The sequence below is a fragment of the Paramisgurnus dabryanus genome, chromosome 7, assembly GCF_030506205.2.
Source record: "Paramisgurnus dabryanus chromosome 7, PD_genome_1.1, whole genome shotgun sequence".
NCBI lineage: Eukaryota > Metazoa > Chordata > Actinopteri > Cypriniformes > Cobitidae > Paramisgurnus > Paramisgurnus dabryanus.
In genome coordinates, this window is record NC_133343.1 from 47864540 (window position 1) to 47886969 (window position 22430).

The window sequence follows — 22430 nt, forward strand, 5'->3', positions numbered from 1 at the left end:
CTCGATTACATGAACACTGATGCAAGCACTTGTTCAACACAGTTTGGTGGTAAGCAAGTGGGTGACTGTTATCTTTAGATATCTCTAACAATAAAATGTATAATTTTCAAGACATTTGCATTAATTCCTCCTATAGCACTCATTTTAAGTATAGCTGAGGATGCAAAGAAGAATTAACACTGTTAATAATGCACAGCCAGACACTCAGGAATGCAACAACACAGTAGACCAGATGTTTTATATGCTTACATAAAGTACTGTATGCTTTGTGGGTCCACTTTTTGATTATCTATCCAATATACATGGGTTTCAGCTGGCGTCACTCTCTTGTCTTCCGCCATTTTGAGGACCTGAAGTGGTCGCAAAAGAACTAGAAGCTATGCCTTCAATACGTTGTGAGCATCAAAATCGCTATTTTTACAACACTAAGAAGGCTCGACAAAACATGATATTTTGCTCGAAGTATCGCCTGTGTCTCTACACGTGAACTCGAGCATTGAGAACATTGTTTGTGAACAAAGAGTTTACTAAAAAGAAGGTTTTAAACAACTGACTTTGGTTGATTTGGCTTCCGCTCGCCGCCATCCTCCCAGTCTAGATGTATCGATCTGCGAATGGAACGTAAGGAGGGAGGAGAGTAAAGATGGATAGCTCCTAAAGCATAGTTCCATATAAATGCACAGATAATTCGTTGTTTTGTCGCAAGTGAAAAACAATATTGACCTTCTAGTTGAAAAAGGAGCCTCATATGAGATTCATTCATTCGCATTCAGAAATCGATTATTTCCGTCTGGCAGGGATGATGAGCAGACACCATAACAGGCAAAATCAGTTGTACAAAACTTTCTTTTTATTAAACTCTGTGTACACAAACAATGTTCTCAATGTTCGCGTTCATGAGTAGAGATCCAGGTGATACTTCGAGCAAAGTTTCATGTTGTGACGCGCCGCCTTAGTGTTGTAAAATAGTTGTAGTTCGGTAGCAGCGAACAGCAGCTGGAAGAACGTATCGGGGATTGAGTAGGCATCACACCCAAACCAAGGTATATTTTTTTAAAGTCGCGTTTCTTTTCATGACAGTCGAGGTGCGACATGTTGTCTTTCGTAGCCATTTCCCGTATCCATAAGAATCATAGACAGTAAAAGATAAGAAATCCGTAAATCGTAGCAAGCCAGCCAATGCTTGTCAGTAGCCTACTGGTACTCGGTAGGTCCTCAAGATGGCGGCATAACGTAAAAAGTCACATGACTGAAACCCATGTATACACGATTGTTCATGTTTGCCATAGGCACCTAAATTTAAATATAAAAATGTGATCGTATGATTAATAATTTTTTGTTGGATGTTTCCATTTAGGTGATCCTAAAGCAACAAAGAGGAACCATGGAGAGGAAGAAGTGGTATCCAGATGTTTAAAAGGCGGTGTTCGGGACAGGAAACAAAGGCAACAAAGAGGAACCTCTAAGGTTTAAAGGCACTGCTTGCAGAGACGAGTGCAGAAAACAAGACAGAAGACCTGTCGAGAATGTTTTATGATTAAATGTTTTTGTTATGTACATGCACATTATTATTTACAATATATTTCTAAGATACATAAATATGTGACCTTGTATATGAAATCCAGGCTACTGTCTTAAAATCTAATGACATCTAAAGTTTGAATTTACTGATTTAACATTGAGTTCAGTCTTTGGCATGACCTTACTCAGTCAGTATTGAATATGTCAAGATTATATTTTCAGAGAATGTTTTCTGAATTGTGTAGGATGATTTTATGTAGAAAACAGTAAGTCACAAAGAAATACTTTGCTGGGTTTTCACAGGCCGTGTCCCATTTGTACAACATATGTAAATTATCTTGAGACTAAAACTTCTGAAATCCAAACTGTTATATTTTAGCATTTCAAATGCAGCCACCCTTTGCCTAGAATTTGAAATATATACCCTTGGGTTTTTTCAGTAATTTTTTGACATCTCACCCTGAGATATTTTTAAAGAAATTTCTATGTATTATGGGCTTGAATTACTTGTTTATTTTATCATTTTGTCCAAGTAATTTGAAAAAAGTTTTAAATTAAATTTTAGTTCTCAATTGAAATAAATGTATATGTTGAGACTATATTTTGTCCACAAACGTAATTGAATCATATACTTTAAGAGTATATTATTTTGAAGGGTATAAGAAATATTTTAGTTAAGTGTAAGTAAAACGTTTACACAGTAGTATAGCAGTGTATAATAGTTACAGAATATGTAATTTATGTGTGACACATGTAAATATTCTGTTACTGATTTATCCAAGTTGTTTATGTGTTATATTTGTCAAATGAATAAATTTGCAACGGTTATTGACAGTGGTGTACTTGTTTTAAGTTATTATTGCAAAGAAGCACATTATTCTGCATAAGTGTGAATGAATAAAGGTTTAATTCAATAAATAAATGCACGGTAAAGCCCGTGCAGAGCGGCTGTAATTGCATCGTTTAAACATCGGCCCGAGGGCATTTGCGACGAGATGCCGACATCTAGACGACATCTTCCCAATGAGCAAACGCTCCCTGAGCGACATCTTGCCGATGGAACTTTGAAAGTCGGCACAACGTCGGCCAGATGTATGTGTGCTGTCTGGGATAAATAATTTATATCCATATATTCCAATAAAAACCACCCCTTTCCACAAAAAAAGTCAATGTCAGTGAAGTTTTCATGTCACATTTTCATCTTTATATTTTCAAATTGTGGCTTGTTCAGGTGCTATTTCTACTGTATTATTACCTTCTTTAATGTGCATGGAAGCCAGTGTTAAAACAGTAAAAAAAAAAAAAAAACTGCATGTCAGGTAAACAGGGAAGTCAAGAACAATGAATGTATACATATAATCTCACCCAGATAGCACACGTACGTCGCGGAGACGTCTGCTAAATATCGCTTCATCTTCTGTAGATCGGCTGCGAACATTGAAAAGTAAGACGTCTGCAATATCTCTGCAAGACGTCTTGGCGATGTCTTGAAACATTCGAAATTTTTACGAGCTGCATGCATCTTCTGGAGATCTTGAATCCGAGCAAACGCAGACGAATCAGCTGACCTCAATGCTCATTTCATTGTTTACACTTATTTCTTGTTTAATTGTATTAAACACAAACAAAAGATAAAAAAAACCCAGCTGCATATAATTTGCCAGTTTTTTAAGAGTTTGGATTTATGTAGCATTCATAAAATATTATTTTTATATACCCTACCTCGTATCACGTGTAATATAGAAACATGAAATCATACCCGTATGTATACTGTATGCGTTTAGTCCAGTTTCACTTGCATATTTGGCAGTAAGGACGAGGGGACTCCTGCATTTAAATTGCGTTTATGCTTTAAGTGCAGAATAAAACACTTAAAGGTTCTCAAAGAAAGTACCTTGTACACGGAAATAATCTTACTGGCAACATTTTAACAAATATACTGTAACCAATAATGGACAGCAGTCTCTGCACCGTTCTCTAACAGATGTCTGTATAGATGAAGAAACCTTATACAATGTCGAAACACATTATACATGTATTAATTTGACCAGGTATTATCCAGCATCACAGCATGAATTGTTCTGACAAGTTTGTTTACCAAATTTAATTTATGAAACATATGTTCTGAATGTTCATTACATCCAGAGCCTACCAATATACTGCAAAGCTATGACATTTACTACCTGCTCTTTTAATCACTGCACAAGACCCAGAGCGGATCATGACACTTTACATTTTAGACTTTGCATGTTCTACATAAAGAAAGAATTCTTTAAAAATGAATGAATTTATAATAAACCTAAAAATTAAAGCATTAAAAACACTGTGATGTAGTAAGTGCTGAAAGTATCATGTGAAACTGTGAATATAATCACAATTTAAATAATGGAGACTGTTACACAAGACTTAGGTGCGACTTTAATTACAATACATTCAGTACACCAGGGGATTTTAAACTGTGGGTCAGGAGGACCCACTTGTCGGTCACACAGTAGGTTAAGGTGTGTTGCACACCTTAATGATGCAACAACAGTTTGGCCAAATTAATAATTAACAATGACAATGGTTTTGAAAGAATATACCATAAAATATTTGGTATTGCAAATAAACTTGTATTTACTTTACATCAGTGGTTCTTAATGTTATTCCTCGAGGCCCACTGCCCTGCACATTTTGTATGTCTCCCTTATTTAACACACCTGATTCAAATCATCAGCTCATTAGAAGAGATCTCAATGAACTGAACTGAGTCTGTCAGATAAAAGAGACATACAAAATGTGCAGAGCAGTGGGCCTCGAGGAATAACGTTAAGAACCACTGCTTTACATTATGAAATATTATGAAAATAAAATGACTCCTCTGAAAGATAACAAATGTGTTTTACCCCATTAAAAAAATGTATATGTAAAAATATTCAGCCCAGTCTCACGAAATTTCGTTATATAGTCACGTATTTTTTTGATTCTTTTATCGTGCTATTATCATGAAATTTCGTGTTTTTTCGTGATCGTATAACGAATTCCTGTTTTCGTGTGATTATCACGTATTGGTTACTCAACTGTTTTGTCCTATTTTCTTACCATTGTCGCTTCGGTTTAGGGTTAGATTTACATAAAATGACATCCCTAACCAAACCCAACTCTAACCCCAACGCCAGGCGACATATAAAAAAATAAATCAGAAAAAATAGTATAAACCAATATATAAAGTGACTTTCTAATGCAAGCACCAAATCTAACCCTAAACCGAAGCGACAATGGTTTAAAAAACACGAAATTTCGTGATAATAGCACGAAAAAAGAATCAAAAAAATACGTGACTATATCACGAAACTTTGTGAGACTGGGTAGAAATATTTTAGTGGGTCTAGAATAGATTACACTTGTCTAATAGGTTTTGAAATGAAAAGTTTGGAAACCCCAGCTTTACACAATACTAGTCTCAATTAAAGTTAACATTAAGTGTAATATAACTGAAATAAATAGCATTTGCAATTGACAGACATTAAATTAAACTGATGGCAGATGAGGTGTGGGGATGATGCTGGGCCAGAGTTGAATCTGTGCATCTTAGTAGATCAGGGTGGTTCATCCTTAAGTGCTGCATTAAAAAGAGAAAGGATCTAAAAAGAAAAAATTTTTTTTCTCAAATCAACATTGGACTATCAACCCCAAATTAATAATACTGCAATTACATGCAAACAAACCTGTCAACCTTCAATATGTAAGGAATAATTGACGACGGGCCATTGAATTATAAGAAAATAATGCACACCCAAGGTGCAATGCAGCGCAAATATTATGTGCTGTAAAAATAGTTTAAAGTTTGTTTGCGGTTCATGTAAGGCTGTGAAAGGCTAGCCACCACCTTGTCTGCAATGTCAAATGATGCATCTCGTTGAGGTTGGTGCTGATCGATCAGTCACAAGTTGAGAGGTCGGATACTTTACTTTGTTTGCTGTTCCAGTTGTCTCGAACACAGCATTAGTTCACAGACTCCAGTTCAGTTCTATCTGTAACAACAGAACACAATGAGAACATCATCACATCAGACACAGCATAAACACACAGGAGACAGTAAGTGACTGAAGTACGATTGTTTCAAATAACTGTAAACATCGGTCCCTACAACGGAAGGCCCGCCTCTCCCCATATTCAATTGGACAATGGAAAGACACAAATGACGTTGGGTGCTTTTCCGCTCTTAGCGCTCCTTCAAAAATGCATGTTGCAGTAGAGGGCAAAAATGCAAGGCGTTCAGTGCGCATAAACAGCGCACATAACGCTCAATGCTGCAGTTAAAAAAGATTTACCTCATAGTTAAGACAACTGGATCTGAAGCGTAATGATGGTCTTCAGAAGGCCTCTCATGGTGGCCTTGATTCAGAGGTTTGAGAAGACTACCAAGCACCAGAGCCAGCTAACAGGTGGACCAAACATCAAGCCAGAATTCTGCATGAGTCAGGTAAGCAGAATAAAAGACACTATAAATAAACAATAATAAAAGATGGTCATTAATGACTTAATGCTTTCATATTCATGTTAATGCTTTGAAAATTATCTTATTTCTTTCAGAATCTTTTGATAATATTGCCCAATGCAACAAATGGAAAAAGCATGCTTTATGACAACCTCAGCAGCAGAACCCATGACTTTCTCCTGGGTAGACGAGACAAAAAAGTTTGGTATCAACACCCATCTAACAATTAAGGTAAAAGATAAAGTTTTATGATCCCTGCATTCAGGTTAGAGTATGGGGTAAGTTGACCGTTCTATGGGTGTTCCTCAAATGCAAGGTTGCATGTGGAGGCTGCGTCCATCTTAGTCCTGGCCTTCTGAGATTTCGATGTTAGAAAAAAGCCAGAATGAGATGGTTTAGTTTGATGTCCAAGGCAACGTCATAATGGTTTCCGCCCCAGTGATCATGGCATGAAAACTTTAAAGAGAGAAGTTGAAAATTAGCAATGCATCACCAAAAAAATCCAATAATGTAGTACAGTGAATAAAAGTCATGTATCAACTGTCTTTACAACATGGACAGTTAAACATTTTGTAATTAAATTAAAACAACAAAATAGAAAACAAGCAGATTGAGATGTCCTTCGACGATGCTTGATGACGTGGCAGCCGAGACATGCAGCCTTCTAGGACGGAGCCTTATTTAAAAAAATAAAAAATAAGGACGGAGCCTTATTTATTTTTATTTTATATATGTATAATGTACCCCCTTGTATTTCTTATTATTTAAAAAAAATATTAAAAATAATTTTAAAAGGACGCAGCTGTGCGTTTGAGAAACGACCGGAAACGACTTATATGTCGCGAGGCCATCACGTGACCACAATATTTACCAGAAGACCGTTATTTGCTCGAGTACCCTAAACTTTTTTGTCGCAAATAACATTATTAATAACCTGTAAATAATAAATTTTGTACACATTACGTTCCTCTTCACTTTGTAATAGTATGTTTTTTGGTTTAATAACGTTAGTCGGCTTTAAGTTAGTTTTTCTGTCAGTTTGATCGTCAAAATCTTGGTAAGTATAGCTTGTCATTCCTGGGTTTTAATTGTTAGAAATACGAATTAAAGAACAAATATAACTAATATAACTGAAACAATTAATAAATACAATTATCAAACCACTCCAATAGAACAACGTTAACGGTTTTGAGTGGTTTCTAGGAAAAGGTCTGAATGACAGTAACGTTATCCGTATAAGGGCCATTTTAACGTAACGTTAAAGGGCGGGAAAGGTTTGAGACATTTAATAACTCTATTAAAATGGCTGGTTTATCCCCACCAGTGCGTAACATGTGAAGTTAACGTTACAACGTGGCTTCAGGACTTTGCAGCGGCCTGAATAGCAGTGCATTGATAAACGTTAATAAGCTTTTAATCGCGTATAGAACATTAATATACGACGATCATTCTGTAGATCGACTAACTTACATGCCTGCATAACAACATATATTCTGTTAAAATGGTTAACTTACATTGACACTGAAACTCTGCCGTCAGCACTGTTGCTTCACCCGCTGGAACATCCTACTAGTCTAGGGAGTTAAAAATCGAGTTGGAAAAGAACAACAAATCGTTCTGCGATCGTTCGACACGACACCCAGAAGCTGCAAAAACCGATTGAGGTTAGACTCTACTGAATTATCGCAACGTTGAGTGCAGGCAGCCCACACATCTTTCAGATGTGTTCTACTTCATGCTGATCTACACGCAAACCGATCGTGACATCAAGTACCGCGAGATCAAACCTTTTCCGGGGCTTTCCCAAACTCTCGCGGTACTTTGATGTCATACCACGTGCTGTCTGCGCATCTCGGTGTTAAGTCGAACACACCTGAATGTATTTGTTGGCTGCACTCCCTTGCGCTCAGTAATGTAGGTGTAACGAATTAAATGTATTAAATTGATATTATATAAATAAATATTGTAATAAAAATCTTTATAAAATGATTAGCTGTCATTAATAAATTAATCTTTGATTTGAAACATCACTATACGTGAATTAACCCTCAAGTTATGAAATGCCTAAACATTAAAATGGTGAAAATACAACAATGTATATTTGACCAATTCAGCATTTATTAACTTTTGTCTTTTTAAATTGACTTCAGAAAGTTATCTGCAGCCACACATCCACTGTATACCAAGTTATGATGAACAATTATGAAAATGCAAAAGGATTGATAGATCAGTAAACAAGCAACAAAAAGGTAATATCTTAATAAATTTCTGCTTTTGTTACTTATTCATGTATTTGAATTACATAGTTCAAAATCAAACGTTAATAATTAGGGTTTCAACTTGTTGCAGCTTTACAAAAAATGTAGAATTTGTAGGAGCGCATGGACATCTGAGTAACAAAGTCATATTATGCAGATGGGTGCTCATGGTGGCCTCCAAATAAATACATGGACAGGCTGCTAAAGAGGGTCAGGATGATGGAGATGCAAGAGCCAAAGACAGCACAGACCAAACACCAGGCCAGAATTCTGCATGAGTCAGGTAAGCAGAATCAGTTAAACTGTATAAAATAATTAATTAATAGACAGTACAATTAAAAACACATTATTTTTCATAGCTGTAAAAAAAAAAAAGAATGAAACAGTACCTGCATTTAAGTTTCCAGCCTTTTTCACAAAGTTGCCGACAACTGGAAGAATGTCCCAAATTGCTGCAAAAATAAATTCAGTAAGTCCTTATAAAAGAGACAGTTTAAAAAGTAAAACGGCTTCATTTAACTTCAAAATACCCCTAAATCCTTAAAGGAACACGCCCACATTTTGGGAATTTAGCTTATTCACCGTATCCCCCAGAGTTAGATAAGTCCATACATACCTTTCTCATCCCTGTGCGTGCTGTAACTCTGTCTGATGCAGCCCCCGCTAGCTTAGCTTAGCACAAAGACTGGAAGTGAATGGCTCCAGCTAGCATACTGCTTCCAATAAGTGACAAAGTAACGTGGATATTTTCCAATTTATGTGTTGTGATTTGTATAAATTCACTACCAGTCTTTTGTTCTAAGCTTAGCTAGCAGGGGCTGCGTCAGACAGAGTTACAGCACACACGGAGATGAGAATGGTATGTATGGACTTATCTAACTCTGTTTGTTTATTTGTAAATGTAAAAAATGCAGCTAACCATTCCCAGCTCCAGTGGGCAGGTTAAAGAGTATTTCTTAATATGAGACCGAAAACAGAAACACATTTTTAATGGCATTTAAAGACAACATACCACTTCATACAACTAAATTTTCTGTTTAATCCATAGATTGAGTAATTTTCACTCTAGAGACCCTTGGGTGACCACCAAGGACGAATGCAAAGTAAGTGACCTACAAAACAAAAACATTAATCTTTTATGACTGTTTCGAGATAAGTACTCTGCATATCTACAGCAATATGCAGATTCTTGAGTAAGAATTTCTCTCAGACAATATAGACCATATTTGTAGTTTAACAATTTCTATCATGTTAAAGTTCTCACATAAAAATTGCTAGTCTAAGAATGCTACAAGAAACCTGTTGTGCAACTTACCTGCTTCCCATTTACAGCTCCAGTGAGTGTCTCTAAGGTAGATCCTAATGCAGATGGATGGAATGTTGATCCGCCTAACATGCAAGGTAAAAGAGCATTTGATAGCATAGTGGATAAACAAAGCTTTTTTTATTTTCAGAGCATTTTCAAAAACAACATAACACTTGCTATTACATTGTTATATATTACATGACCATGTCTAACTCTGATCCATACAAAACAGATTTTCTGTACCGAGAACTTTGGATGACCACGTTTTCAAAAATCTGACCTCAATTTTAGTAACCATTTAGATATTTTAGATGTAGTCCGAGAGCTTGCTGACCCTCCATTAAAAAAGTATGTACGGTATACTGTTCATGTCCAGAAAGGTAATAAAAACATCATCAAAATAGTTCTTGTGACATCAGTGGGTCAGTTAGAATTTGTTGAAGCGGCAAAAATACATTTAGGTCCAAAAATTACGACTTTATTCGGCATTGTCTTCTCTTCCGGGTCTGTTGTGAACCGTGTGCATGACACTGCTTCTGTACGATGCTGTTGGCTTGTTATCTGGTGCACCCAAGCTTTTTTTTCCGTTTACAGTCTGAGAGAGACGCTGTAAACAAAACAATCTTCGCAAACATGTCTGAGGATAACACATCAGCAGCGTCGTACGTCAGCAGCGCCACTGTGCACACGCATTCGCAACAGGCCCGGAAGAGAAGACAATGCTGAATAAATAGTTATTTTTGGACCAAAATGTATTTATGATGCTTCAACTAATTCTAACTGACCCACTGATGTCACATGGACTACTTTGATGATGTTTTAATTAACTTTCTGGAAATGAGACAGTATACAGCACATACATTTTTTGGAGGGTCAGAAAGCTCTCGGACTAAATCTAAAACATCTTAAACTGTGTTCCGAAGATGAATGGAGGTCTTACAAGTTTGGAACAACATGAGGGTGTGTCATTAATTACATTATTTTCATTTTTGGGTGAACTATCCCTTTAAATGGAAAACACCACCGCTTTCCAAAATGTTACTATGTTTTTACCTTAGACGAATTAATACATCCCTATCTTTTTTCAATACGTGCACTTAATCTTTGTACAGTGCATTGTGAATGTGTTAGCATTTAGCCTAGCCCCATTCATTCCTTAGGATCCAAACAGGGATGAATTTAGAAGCCACCCAACCCTTTCATGTTTTCCTTATTTAAAGACTGTTACATGAGTAGTTACACGAGTAAGTATGGTGGCACAAAATAAAACGTGGCGATTTTTTTAAGCGGATAAAAATGAGAACTATATTGTATGGCAAAAGAGCACTAAGTTTGCAGCACTTCGACCTCGGCGTGCAGTAACATCATCACTCCTGATTACTCCACCTCTCGCTCAAACTCAAAAGGGGGGGAGTAGTCAGGAGTGATGAGGTTACTGCGCGCCGAGGAATGAATGGGGCTAGGCTAAATGCTAACACATTCACGATGTGCTGTACAAATATTAAGTGCATGCATTGATGAAAGATAAGGATGTATTAATTGATCTAAGTTGAGGTAAGAACATAGTAAAATATTGAAAAACTGTGGTGTTTTTCTTTAAAAGCAGCACCCCTATTTATTTTGGGTGCTAAAAATATTTGCCACAGACAGTTAAGGCCTTATGCTGCATTTATTAGAAGGCGTTCCCAATTCTGGTTGTCCTAGTAAAAACTATAAACAAATGAGTAACAATCCTCTCAGTAAATGACAAAAGACGGATGACATGAACTTCACTGCTTCACTCTCATTGGTAGTTGCTCCCAAAAGTCCTTCATCAAGTTGAACTTTACTCAAAGTTGTGGCATAGCTGGACATGCTCACTTCCTGTTGTCAATGGTCACAGTTGCTCATGTTGCTTAATGGGGCAAAGCTTTCATTGGAATGAACGAGATTGTGTTGCTAGTCGCTGGCGGTGTAAAAGCAGCATTAGTGTGTGTGTCTTAAAAAATATATCAAATGCAAATTACCTGATCTAACATTCCCAGCTACAGAGGGCATCCTTTATTCAGTCCCTAATGCAGATGGTTGGAGTGTTGATCTACCTAACATGAGGGGTAAAAGAGTGTTTGTTAGCATAATGAGAAAGAAAACAGAAACACATTATTAGTGGCATTTAAAAACATAACACTTGTTTATACTACATTTTATGTTCAATCCATAGAGCACTCGTTTTGAGTCCTGAGACCCTGGGGTGACCACCGTGAACAAATACAGAGTAAGTTACCTAAAAAAACAATAAAAATATTTATTTATAAAAAGTTCTCATGAAAAAGCATCATCATTAACTCGCATGAAGTGTTACCTTACCAACATGTTCAAGACAACATAACACTTGTTTATACTGCATTTTCTGTTTAATCCATAGAGCACTCAATTTGAGTCCTGAGACCCTGGGGTGACCACCGTGAACAAATACAGAGTAAGATACCTAAATAAAAACAATAATAATATTTATTTATAAAAAGTTCTTATAAAAAAGCATCATCATTAACTTGCATGAAGTGTTACCTTACCAACATGTTCAAGGAAGGTGCAGGTCTGATGATCCATCCAACATAAAAAAACAGTACATTTATACTTGGTTACTGTTTATCTGTTGTAAAACAGACAAATGCAGTTATAAGAATTTTACCTAAACTACACACCTATTTGATTCTTAAGTTTAAATAAATCAAAATAATGCATTTAATAGTAAAAGCATTTTAAAAGCTACACTCCTAATTCATTTATCTTTGCCTTTTTGCAGCTGCAATAGCAGTCTTGACGGTACTAGGATGAATGCAAATAAAGACTAACCACCTGACATCAGCTGTCCAGTCGGAAGCAGGTGCTTGTTACCCCAAATACGGATGAAGAGTGACGAAGAGGATGATGACTTTTTGCTCAAACATCTGCTGAAGATCTTGACAGGCTGGAGACAAAATTAACAGACTGAGGGTTTATACAAAGAATCTTACTCAGCCAATATTAAAGATAAGATATTTTTACAAAATGTTCTTTTCATTGTTTAGGATGATTTTATGTAGAAAACAGTACATCACAAAAAAGACTTTAGATGTGTTTTCACAGGCAGAGCCTTACACACACACTAACCACAATTATAAACGCAACCCTTACACAGATTTAGACAGATTTGGGAATAACATTTGAGAGAAATAGGCCTTTTGGGGACATAGAAAATATTTAAGTTCAGCTCATGAAATGAAAAATGGGGGCAAAAACAAATTTTAACAAGTGCAATACAAATATCAACCATAATACTGATCGTTTTAATCAAGTTAGCCACTATATCTTTCTAGAATCTTACACAAGACTCATTTACATGAACGATCAAAATAAATTAACGTCAGACAGGTGGGCGAAATATCAATATTAAAGCATGATTAACTGTTATCAACCCAATCTCGAGGTATTATTTAAATGATCCCACACCAAACAGTTTATTATTTAAATGCATTATTACTACATACCTTAAGCAAATGTTCCACGCCTTTCTTCTTCTTGGCATTGCGAGGTCAAGCGGATGTTGTTATGTAGAATCATGACCTTGACGCAAAGACGCAGATTCGTAATTTATTTAACAATGACAACACTTTCGGGTAATTTTATCTTCTAGATCCTAATTAACGCTATGAAGAAAGAACAGCCTTTCACGATTATTTCCTGGTAATTTTTTGTAATGTTTTATTTCAGAATGGAGATTATAATGCAGACGCGGAAAGGTTTTGATTATTTTAAATATGTTATGTTTATATGTTGTTGTTTTCGCATACTGTCGTGTAAAATGCATCTTTAAAGATAAATGAATGAAAGTTTTCATTGTTTAATTTGAATAAATGTGTTTTATAAAATCAACAACTGCCTGTTTTAAGATCAATTGAAAATTGTGTTTTAATTACTTAATATCGACGACACAGCATGCATGTGTAGATGTGTGTAGAAATAATTTGCTGTAGTTTAGGGCAATTCAATTTGTTAATGAGGGATCTTTTAATCTTACAAACATCTGGGAAAGAGCGGCTTACCGTCTTTTTAAGCTCTTCTAAAGATCTGGGAAAGAGCGGCTCGGCATCTTTTAAAGCTCTTCTAAACATCTGGAAAAGAGCGGCTCGGCATCTTTTAAAGCTCTTCTAAAGATCTGTGAAAGAGCGGCTTGCTGTTCTAACATCTTGTAAAGATCTGGGAAACGGCGGCTCGCCATCGTTCTAAATAACATACATCTTGGCGACGCCTTCCAGATGAGCAAACGCCCTATATAATACGTCTTCCAGACGAAAAAGAAGACATCGCGCAGACATCTCCGCGACGTACGTGTGCTATCTGGGCAGTTTTGTTTTCCCTTGCCTTTATCCAAGGCCCCTTTTTAACTACACCAACATAAGAAGTTTTAGTATTGATTAGCAATTCAAATCCATTACCGGTAAGGGACACATTTGTGTAACATTTGTATATATATTTTTGTTTTTCAGTGTTCAGCTGATGAAAAGACAATGGTTTGAAGCGACATAATGGTAAGTAAAAATACAGAATCATATAATGCTATCTGTTGTCCTTTACAGTCATCTTAAACCAATTGAAGAGCTTAGATGCAAAACACTCTGTGCAACCCACTTGTTTTGTTGTAAATGAGTATTTCTTTGTCTTTTGTGCTGAATCAATTAACCCTTTTTAATGGTTTTAATTTTTATGGTTTTCACAAAAGTTTAATGCCTTTAGAAAATGTACCTCTCTATAAATATATAAACATACAATATATCAAATGAAAGAACAGACCCTCTGCTTTCAAACATTTCATCCCACTTTCATTTGTTCTCTTTTCATCAGCTCTCAAATATGGGTAGGTTTCTTCACAAATAAAAAGTTTTAAGCAAAAAGCTGAGATAATTGCATTTTTGTAAAGTACTTTTATTAAAGCAACACCAAAGAGTTTTTTTTACCTTAAAATAACGTTTCCAAAAAAGTTTCAGTGGTTCATCCACTCAAAACAGGGTGAATGGCACTTTCGCTTTGCAGCCCTCTATCGGCCAAAACCGCACTAAAGAAGTTTCCAACCGTCGGGTAGTGGTCCTGTAGTTCGAGTGAAAACTACAAAAACTTGCTTTACGGCAGACCTACAATCCAATCAGAGCCAGCTATGCTGCTGTATTTACGACAGTGCTAATGAACAATTATGCTTCTAACCTGTAGGGGGAGCAAAGAGCAATAAGTCTTTAGTGTTGCTTTAAAGATCAGATTCAGAATCATGATTATGTCATACACAACAGTTTTTACTGTTTGTGGCCTCAGTGGATGCTTCAGTGTTTTACAATTTGGTAAGAGCGCTACCTAGTGGATAATAGCAGAAATATGGATTGCTGTAAAAACTCATCATTGGCAGGGAAGCGTTTTCTCTTTATTGACGAGATAACTCATCAGTGGTAGGGAAAGAGTTAAGAGTCTGATAGTAGACTGGTATTTCTGAATAGCTTGAGGACAGGATTAAGTGGATTTGTAGCAAAAGTACTTAATAATAATAAATGAATGCTTTTGGCATGCATTATACGTTCATTATCTAATGTTTGACGCAAAGAGTTTCTTTTGCATCTGAGCTCCTCAATTCCTTTTCCATCTGCTTTGTCTGACACCATACTGTTTTCTGACTCATGAAATGATTTGTGTGTGTATGTAAACAAGAAATGACAAGGAACCACATTTTCCCTATGCTGTTTGTGCAACCAAGATCCTGGCTGTCTTGCCGAAGCTCCAAGGTTTGTCCACTGTGAGTAACATTTGGCTTGCATTGTTTGCCAGTAATTGAGAAGGAGGGCCCTATTTTAATGATCTAAGCGCATTGTCTAAAGCACACATCGCAACGTCTAAATTGGCATGTCCGAATCCACTTTTTGCTAGTTTAATGACGGGAAAAATGGTTTGTGCGCAGAGCGCATGGTCGAAAAGGGCTGGTCCTTTTTTTTATGAGTAATGGGAGTATTTTGGGCGTAACGTGCAATAAACCAATGAGAGTCTCAGTTCTCATCCCCTTTAAAAGCCTGTTGTGCTGGCACTATGTCTGATCCCTATTTAGATGACGGACTTTGTCAACTGAAAAACTAAGCGGAGGAAGAAGATCCCCAGTTTAAGATTAATGTTAAGTAATTGTGTTGTTTTTCACTTGTATTGAAATTGTTATTTTTTTATTAAAACCTTTAAAACCCGTTTTCTTTTAGTCATGGAAGTAAAAAGCAGGCTTTTAATTGCTTTAAATGTATGGCTATCCAATATCATCAAAAAATAATTTACAAGTATGTACGAAAAGTTTGTACTCTAAAAATACTTTATTTCTAACAAACAGGAGATAAAGAATTTACAAACGGCTCGCACCTTTCAGCACTTAGACAGCGTCAGTTTTTTTAAGCATTACTTAAAAATGTTTCTCACCATATCCACAGGTATCATATACAATAAATCAGCAATGTAGCATTAAAAAAAACATTTAAAAACAGATGCATTTGTTTAAAGCAAAGCATTTATTTACTTATCAGGCTGCAGGTGAAGCAGCTCTTTGTGCCTTTTAACGTCTCATAATCGGTATGTCCAAGAGACTCAATAATAATCTTTTACATTCAATCCTTTAATCTTTCATATTTAAAAGCATTTTTGTGCTGCTGCACATTTATGTATGTGATAAGCAAATTTTGTTGTTGTTCTATTTATAGGCGCATATTACTAATGCGCTCTTTAAATAACTAAAAACACATTGCACCATTGACTTTAGACTTTAGAGCAGGTTTTTGTTGGTCAATGGCATAGTCTATTTTAGTTGCCTCAAAATAGCAATGCGCCAACAATGCGCCTGAACACACCCCGTTTTTAGATCATAACGCCCATGGGCGCAAACATGGGCGCAAATGCATTTGCTATTTAAACAACGTGGCGCTAAACGTGTAAATTATAATTGCGCCTGGTCGAAACTAGCAAAATACACTTGCGTCGCGCTTTGCGCTGCATTGCGCGGGGTGTAAGATAGAGGCCGGAGTCTTTTATTTATTAAAAAAAAAAATAAGTGCTTGTTTGCTACTGGCTTCATCTGCAATAACATCTCTCCATGTTTTGCTTTAGTTTGGATTGCTGGAACTGCTGACTCCCGCCCAAGTACGTGAACTCGCGCTGAGATCCGGAGGGCTGAACCACATGAATCAGATAAACACTGTATTCGAACAACTGGACATCAGAGAGGCTTTCTGGAATGTGGAAGCGTTTCTTACCGCTCTGGTCAAAGCTTCCAAGGCAAGTCGATCGGTTAAGACGCCTGGCTGGAAGGATGTGGCTTGCTTGAAATGCCTTTCACACTCTTGTTGTCTCTGCAGGTTCCTAATATACCTCTGCTGTGAGAGAGGTGATAATGTACCGGACCTTTGTAATCATTCGAGAAGTGTTCCAGGACTTTGAGACCGTTGACTGGGTCAGGTGGCTCACCATGATGTTCACCCTATTCCTCTCCAGTTTTACCACCGAAATGCAAGCTGTGGTTATGGTTCACACAAACTGCACAGAGAACAGGGGCAGAGAGAGATGCAGCGAGATTCATGTACTGTGTCCCTGGTGATGGCGGTTTGTGTTTCCCTTTACCTGGCAGCTCTGGAATCCCTCTCACCTGAACAGAAAGCAGAGCTGCTGTTGGACCCATCCACCGGCGCTCTTGAAAATGAGACCATGGTGAAGTAGGTGTTGCTACGTAACATTCAAGTAATCACTAAACAGGTTCTTTTTTTTTCACTTGCCTTTTTTGTGTGTTTTTCTAAAATGGGCTATGCAAGCTATGATGAGGGTCACCCTCGGTGGCACACGTTGTGGATCTCGGGCAGACGGTTTGGCATGAGCAAAGGTTCTTCGTAAAATTAATAGGGAGGAAACATTGAGTGCTGTCAGTTTTTCAAGCAGCGAGCAAAAGCCTTTGTAGAACATACATGTTTACCCATTGCCTGACATAATTCTCTTTTGTCTCTCCTTTACCTCAGGTTGCACACCTCCTCATCCCGTCGGAGTCGTAAGTTCCTCATCCCTTTAAATGCATTTTGAGTTAAATTACAGCCAACAGGAAGTTGCTTGTAATTGATATCTTTTTTCTAACTCCTTTGCCCTGTTTTTCTTTCTCTACATCCCTAGTGCAAGGAAACACCAAATGATGGTAGGTCAAAACGGATAAAGCTAAAATAGTGGATCAGTAGAATTTCATAAACTTACAACAGCATTATGGATAGCTTTGGGTGTTGTGGGCGTCATTGTTTTCTCGTTCTTTTCTTTTGCTGAAGAGTCGTTGTGAACACGTGAGAATTGTTTTTTTATTGTTTGTTGAATGAAAACAGGTGCTTTTGCAATTTACAGTGTTCCGCTTGAGATTGGAAGTGTTTCGGGAGGGCCTTGCGACTTCAGCATCCCCTGGTATGTCTGTTCTTCGGTAAGCATTGTGGATAAGTAATTGTAATATTATGGTAAATTTGCTTTTGCCTGTGGCTGCTTTCCTGAAGTTGTGTCAATATGATTGTTTGATTTTTTTGCAGGACATCTTGACAGACTCCTGTCTTAAGGGGAGAGGTAAGATTAAAATGTTTTTTTTCTGGAAAACTTGTGTGTAAGATAAAATGTATACTTAAAGGCGGAGTCCATGATGTTTGAAAGCCAATGTTGATATTTGAAATCACCCAAACAAACACGCCCCTACCCCAATAGAATCTGGACCTTCTGTTGATAGACCCGCCCCACACATACGCAACCCGGCATTTGATTTGATTTGATTGGCTATACGTGTGTTTTGGTAGTCGGCCCGTTTCCTTCTCCAAACCGTTTTTCAAACATCGTGGACTCCGCCTTTAATTTTGTACATTCATATTGTGTCATGTTGGGGTCCTGTTGCATTGTTGGTGTTCAGGTAGTGGCAATGCCTCTCTGAACTTTAGATTTAAACCATTCACGAAGATATTCAGAAGAAGTGTTCTTTTATCATACATTTCTGGAATGTGCAATTTTTGTGGGTAATATAACAGCTGGATGCAACTGACCAGTAGGAATTAGGAATTTTAGAGAGCCATTGTGTTAAAATATGGTGTATATATTCTTGTCATTTGTAGGTCCACTGGCTAATGTGACAGCCTTCTAGGACTAACAGCTATATGCGCATGACACCGATGGGGATTTCCTTTTCAGAAATTAAGTTCATATTCAGCCTGTCTTCTTTAAAGGAATAGTCTACCCTTTTGCCATATTAAACTATGTTCCCAGATAGCACACGTACGTCTCAGATACGTATCTGCGAGGTAATCACTCAGATTTCCATTCCGTCTGGAAAACGTATTATAAAGGTCGTTTGCCCATATGAATTACGTATCTGAGACGTACGAGCCCAGCCGTTTTGAAGACGCTTTTAAGATCTTTTCAAGACGCTTGATATTTAGAATGATGGTTAGCAGATGTTTCTAAGATATTTCCAAGATGTTTCTTAGATCTTTAAAAGATCTTTATAAGAGCTTTAATCAAGCTCTTTCTAAGATGTTTCTGAGAGCTTTAAAAGACGATTAAAAGATCATTAAAAATGCTCTAAACTACATATTCTACACAGTTATACACACATATTATTACAATATATCATTGACAACAATTAAAACAGTATTTTCAATAAAACAGGCAGTTGATTGCGTAAAATTTATTAAAATTAGACAAAGGAAAACATTCATAAGATGCATATTTACACAAGTGTATGCAAAAAAGCAACGTTTTTCTATAACATACAAAGAAACACAATATCTTTAAATTAATCAAATGCTTCCTCGGGCAAAGAACATCTTTTCCCGATTTTCTGCGTCTCCTTCAGTGGTAGACGGACGAATTCTTCATCTGCAGCAGCTGCATTCTAAAAGAAACCATTACAAAAATAAGGAAAAATTAATTTTACAAACTATGTCATATGTTTTCTTTGTTTCCTCAATATAACTCTGATTAGAATGTCAAACAAAGAGAAAATCATCCGTATTAATCGTCAATATCGTGTATATTATTAATATGAGCGTCTTTGCGTTAAATTCGTGCTACACCACACCATGCACTTATATCGACGTCGCAATGCAAAAGAAGAAGGGCAAGAAAGAAACCTGTCCTGGTCTGGCGATTTAAGGGAACATTTGTTTAAGGTATGTAGTAATAATACATTTTAATAATGCTGGGTGTGGGATCAGTTAACTAGAAATTTCGTTGATAATAAGCAATGTATGTACAGTAACTAGCTAGTTCACGTTAGATATTTTATTCACGTGTCTGTTATTTTAGGTTTTTGATAGTTAATTTCACTGATAGTTTGAGCCCGTGTAAATTTCTTAAAAAGCTGTAATTATTATTTTATTTAACATTATTATGTTTGCTGTCAAAACTGATATTTATTTATATATATTTATTGACGTTGATATGTAAACTTAACCTACTCAGTTGTACTTGACTAATGCAATAATGACAGGTCCACCTGTTTAAGTATATTGTAAAACATTTGAACATAACAACATTTGGACATAACATACACACATTGTTTCAGCCTGCATCAATTTAGTTGTATAGCTGCATTGCTGGTTAACACCTCTGGGCAGATTCTCCATGTTCTTCTTTTATGTGTAGCTGCTCACCTTAAACAGATACAGTACATTGAAGTAATGTTAAAACAAATTAAGCCCTATAATATTGTTTATGTTTACAATAATTGGTAAAAAGTTTGACGGATAAAATGGTTCCATTCTCTATATAAGCCCCTCTGTTAACTTTTGTTCAAGCCTGTCTAGATCTTTTATCAGTCTAGAAAGATGTTGGAGAAAAGACATCATCCTCTTCTATAATCTCCATCTGTAATTGGACTAACAACTGGACCAGTGAATGCAGGTGACTCCAAGATTGTCTCGTTTACAGCCGCAATATCAAAAAAAATAATTGAATTGAGGCTTTTTATATACATTTAGTATTTTTTATTAAAATTCATAATGAGCATATGTATACATTGATTTAAAACAGTACTCAAGACTGTAGATTTACTGTGAGGTTTTGAATGTTGGACAGATTATCAGACCTGCATCTGCCTCAGACATGTTGATGTTTAGCTAATGACGATTTTAAATACATTTTTTTTTTTTTTTTTTTGGCAACTTACTCTCCATTCGACCTTGCAGGTCACACCATGGTCTCAAGAGGGAAAATGAGTGCTCTATGGATTGAACAGAAAAGGTAGTATTAAACAGTGTTATGTTGTATTTAAATGCCATGAACAATGCGTTTATGTTTTCTTCCTAATTATGTCAACAAATGCTCTCTTACCTTGCATGGTACTTTAGATTAATCAAAACTCCAACCATCTGTATGAGGGTCTGGATGGATAAAGGATGCCCACTGGAGCTGGAAATGATGGATCAGGTCATTTTCATTTGTCACATTTACAAAGAAGCACACTCTAAGGATTGCGTTACCCTTTCTGTGACAAATACACTAGACAAAAGTATTGGGAGGCCTCATTCTAATAAACATGTTTATTTATTCCAGTATGTCCAATCAAAACAAATATAAATGCTATACCATATAATACCACTACAAAGAATTTTGATTTTGATTTTTGTTGCAACAGTTTTGTAAGTGCCTTTTTCTGTTCCGAAATGACTACAGCTTCTTGTACAAGTCATTGATAGGTTTAGGTGATGAGTTTTTGGCTAAAAACCTTTGAGTCATATCAAAGGTGTTAGCTGAGTTAAGGTCTGGGGTTTATTCAGACCAGTCAAAGTTCTTCCACACCAGACTGAATCACTAATTTTCTGTTTGAACCTTACTTTGTTTGTAGGGTCATTCTTAAGTTGGTTTTGAAAAGGGCCCTGCCAAAACTCTTGCTATAAATTTAGCATCAAACGGTATTTCTAGAATATCATATGCTGTAGCATTAAGATTTGTGATCATGGAAATAAGTAAAGTATTTAAACCTGTTTATTAGAAGGAGGTGTCGCAATAGTTATGTCTATATAGTTTATGTTTAACAAGCCAAAATAACTAGGGCTGCTTCTTTTTAAGAACTTTTGGGTATTTTTAAATCAGCCAGAGGAATAACAGTCCTTAAATGTGTAATGTACTGCCATAATTTTGTAATGATCAAACGTGATGTCAGATTCTTGTTAACCTACTGTGTTCTTTCTTGATGGTTAGCCAAGCGTCCCAGGACAGAAAATCGTTTCGTATGGATCCGAATCAGACATTAACATCTAATATGTAATATCTAGTGATATGTTTTCTTAGATAATGCTGTGAACAAATGCTCTTTTACCTTGAATATTAGGTTGATCCACACTTGAACCATCTGTATGATGATCTGCACCCACTGGATCTGTAAATGGTGGTGCAGGTAAGTTTCACAAGTAAACAAACTCAAATCCTATTCAGACCATTCATGATTCCAGCAATAACCAAGGTTTTTCGTAACAATAAGACTGCATTTACAATGCAAATCTTAATGCACAGATCACATTTTTTTTTACTATATTCATTTTTTGTTCTGCTCTTTTTATATTTACATAAGACACTATTCATATCTGATATCGGTGTTACAATAATTTGCAAAACTACAGTTAATATGAGTGTCATGATTTGCACTTGAGTTTTGTATCGACTTAAGCCAGGGTCACTGCCAATTTAGGCATGTTTTAATTATGACACTTAAACAATTGTATATGTACTTCGATAAAGGTTTTTGCAATCATGGAAACATAAGTGAATCGCAGACAGCATTCTTCAGAGCTCAAAATTAACTTTTTTATTTGGTAGCACTGGTGCTCCCAAC

The 22430-nt window shown here is 36.4% G+C and overlaps 5 long non-coding RNA genes across 12 annotated transcripts; 3 read left to right on the forward strand and 2 right to left on the reverse strand.

The window, feature by feature from the left end:
- Positions 1 to 4987: 4987 nt before the first annotated feature.
- On the reverse strand, positions 4988 to 7600 carry LOC135735410 (uncharacterized). Of its 3 annotated transcripts, none has more exons than XR_010527566.2 (5): positions 7516 to 7600; positions 6154 to 6457; positions 5835 to 5973; positions 5472 to 5534; positions 4988 to 5144 (listed from the first exon to the last, which is right to left on the reverse strand). It is a non-coding gene; the product is annotated as an uncharacterized lncRNA (long non-coding RNA). The 3 variants fall into 3 exon arrangements; XR_012337010.1 differs by having other exon boundaries at positions 4992 to 5144; positions 5390 to 5534; XR_012337011.1 differs by having other exon boundaries at positions 4992 to 5144; positions 5390 to 5534; positions 5835 to 6005.
- On the forward strand, positions 5849 to 12490 carry LOC135735411 (uncharacterized). 3 transcript variants are annotated; one of them, XR_012337013.1, is made up of 9 exons: positions 5849 to 5986; positions 6097 to 6232; positions 8152 to 8250; positions 8351 to 8542; positions 9308 to 9362; positions 9592 to 9660; positions 11590 to 11819; positions 11970 to 12023; positions 12351 to 12490. It is a non-coding gene; the product is annotated as an uncharacterized lncRNA (long non-coding RNA). The 3 variants fall into 3 exon arrangements; XR_010527568.2 differs by lacking the exon at positions 5849 to 5986 and having other exon boundaries at positions 6012 to 6232; XR_012337012.1 differs by lacking the exon at positions 5849 to 5986 and having other exon boundaries at positions 6012 to 6232; positions 8417 to 8542.
- LOC135735409 (uncharacterized) lies at positions 8395 to 13814 on the reverse strand. Of its 4 annotated transcripts, XR_010527564.2 has the most exons (10): positions 13630 to 13814; positions 13075 to 13150; positions 12404 to 12515; positions 12118 to 12142; positions 11912 to 12032; positions 11572 to 11828; positions 9575 to 9648; positions 9272 to 9371; positions 8649 to 8711; positions 8395 to 8529 (listed from the first exon to the last, which is right to left on the reverse strand). It is a non-coding gene; the product is annotated as an uncharacterized lncRNA (long non-coding RNA). The 4 variants fall into 4 exon arrangements; XR_010527562.2 differs by having other exon boundaries at positions 12404 to 13150; XR_012337009.1 differs by lacking the exon at positions 13630 to 13814 and having other exon boundaries at positions 13075 to 13162.
- Positions 13815 to 17123: 3309 nt separating this feature from the next.
- On the forward strand, positions 17124 to 18041 carry LOC135735419 (uncharacterized). The gene is made up of 4 exons (XR_010527581.2): positions 17124 to 17329; positions 17602 to 17630; positions 17750 to 17771; positions 17969 to 18041. It is a non-coding gene; the product is annotated as an uncharacterized lncRNA (long non-coding RNA).
- Positions 18042 to 20360: 2319 nt separating this feature from the next.
- Positions 20361 to 21370, forward strand: LOC135735400 (uncharacterized). Its single transcript, XR_010527553.2, has 3 exons — positions 20361 to 20500; positions 20785 to 20839; positions 20947 to 21370. It is a non-coding gene; the product is annotated as an uncharacterized lncRNA (long non-coding RNA).
- Positions 21371 to 22430: the final 1060 nt, after the last annotated feature.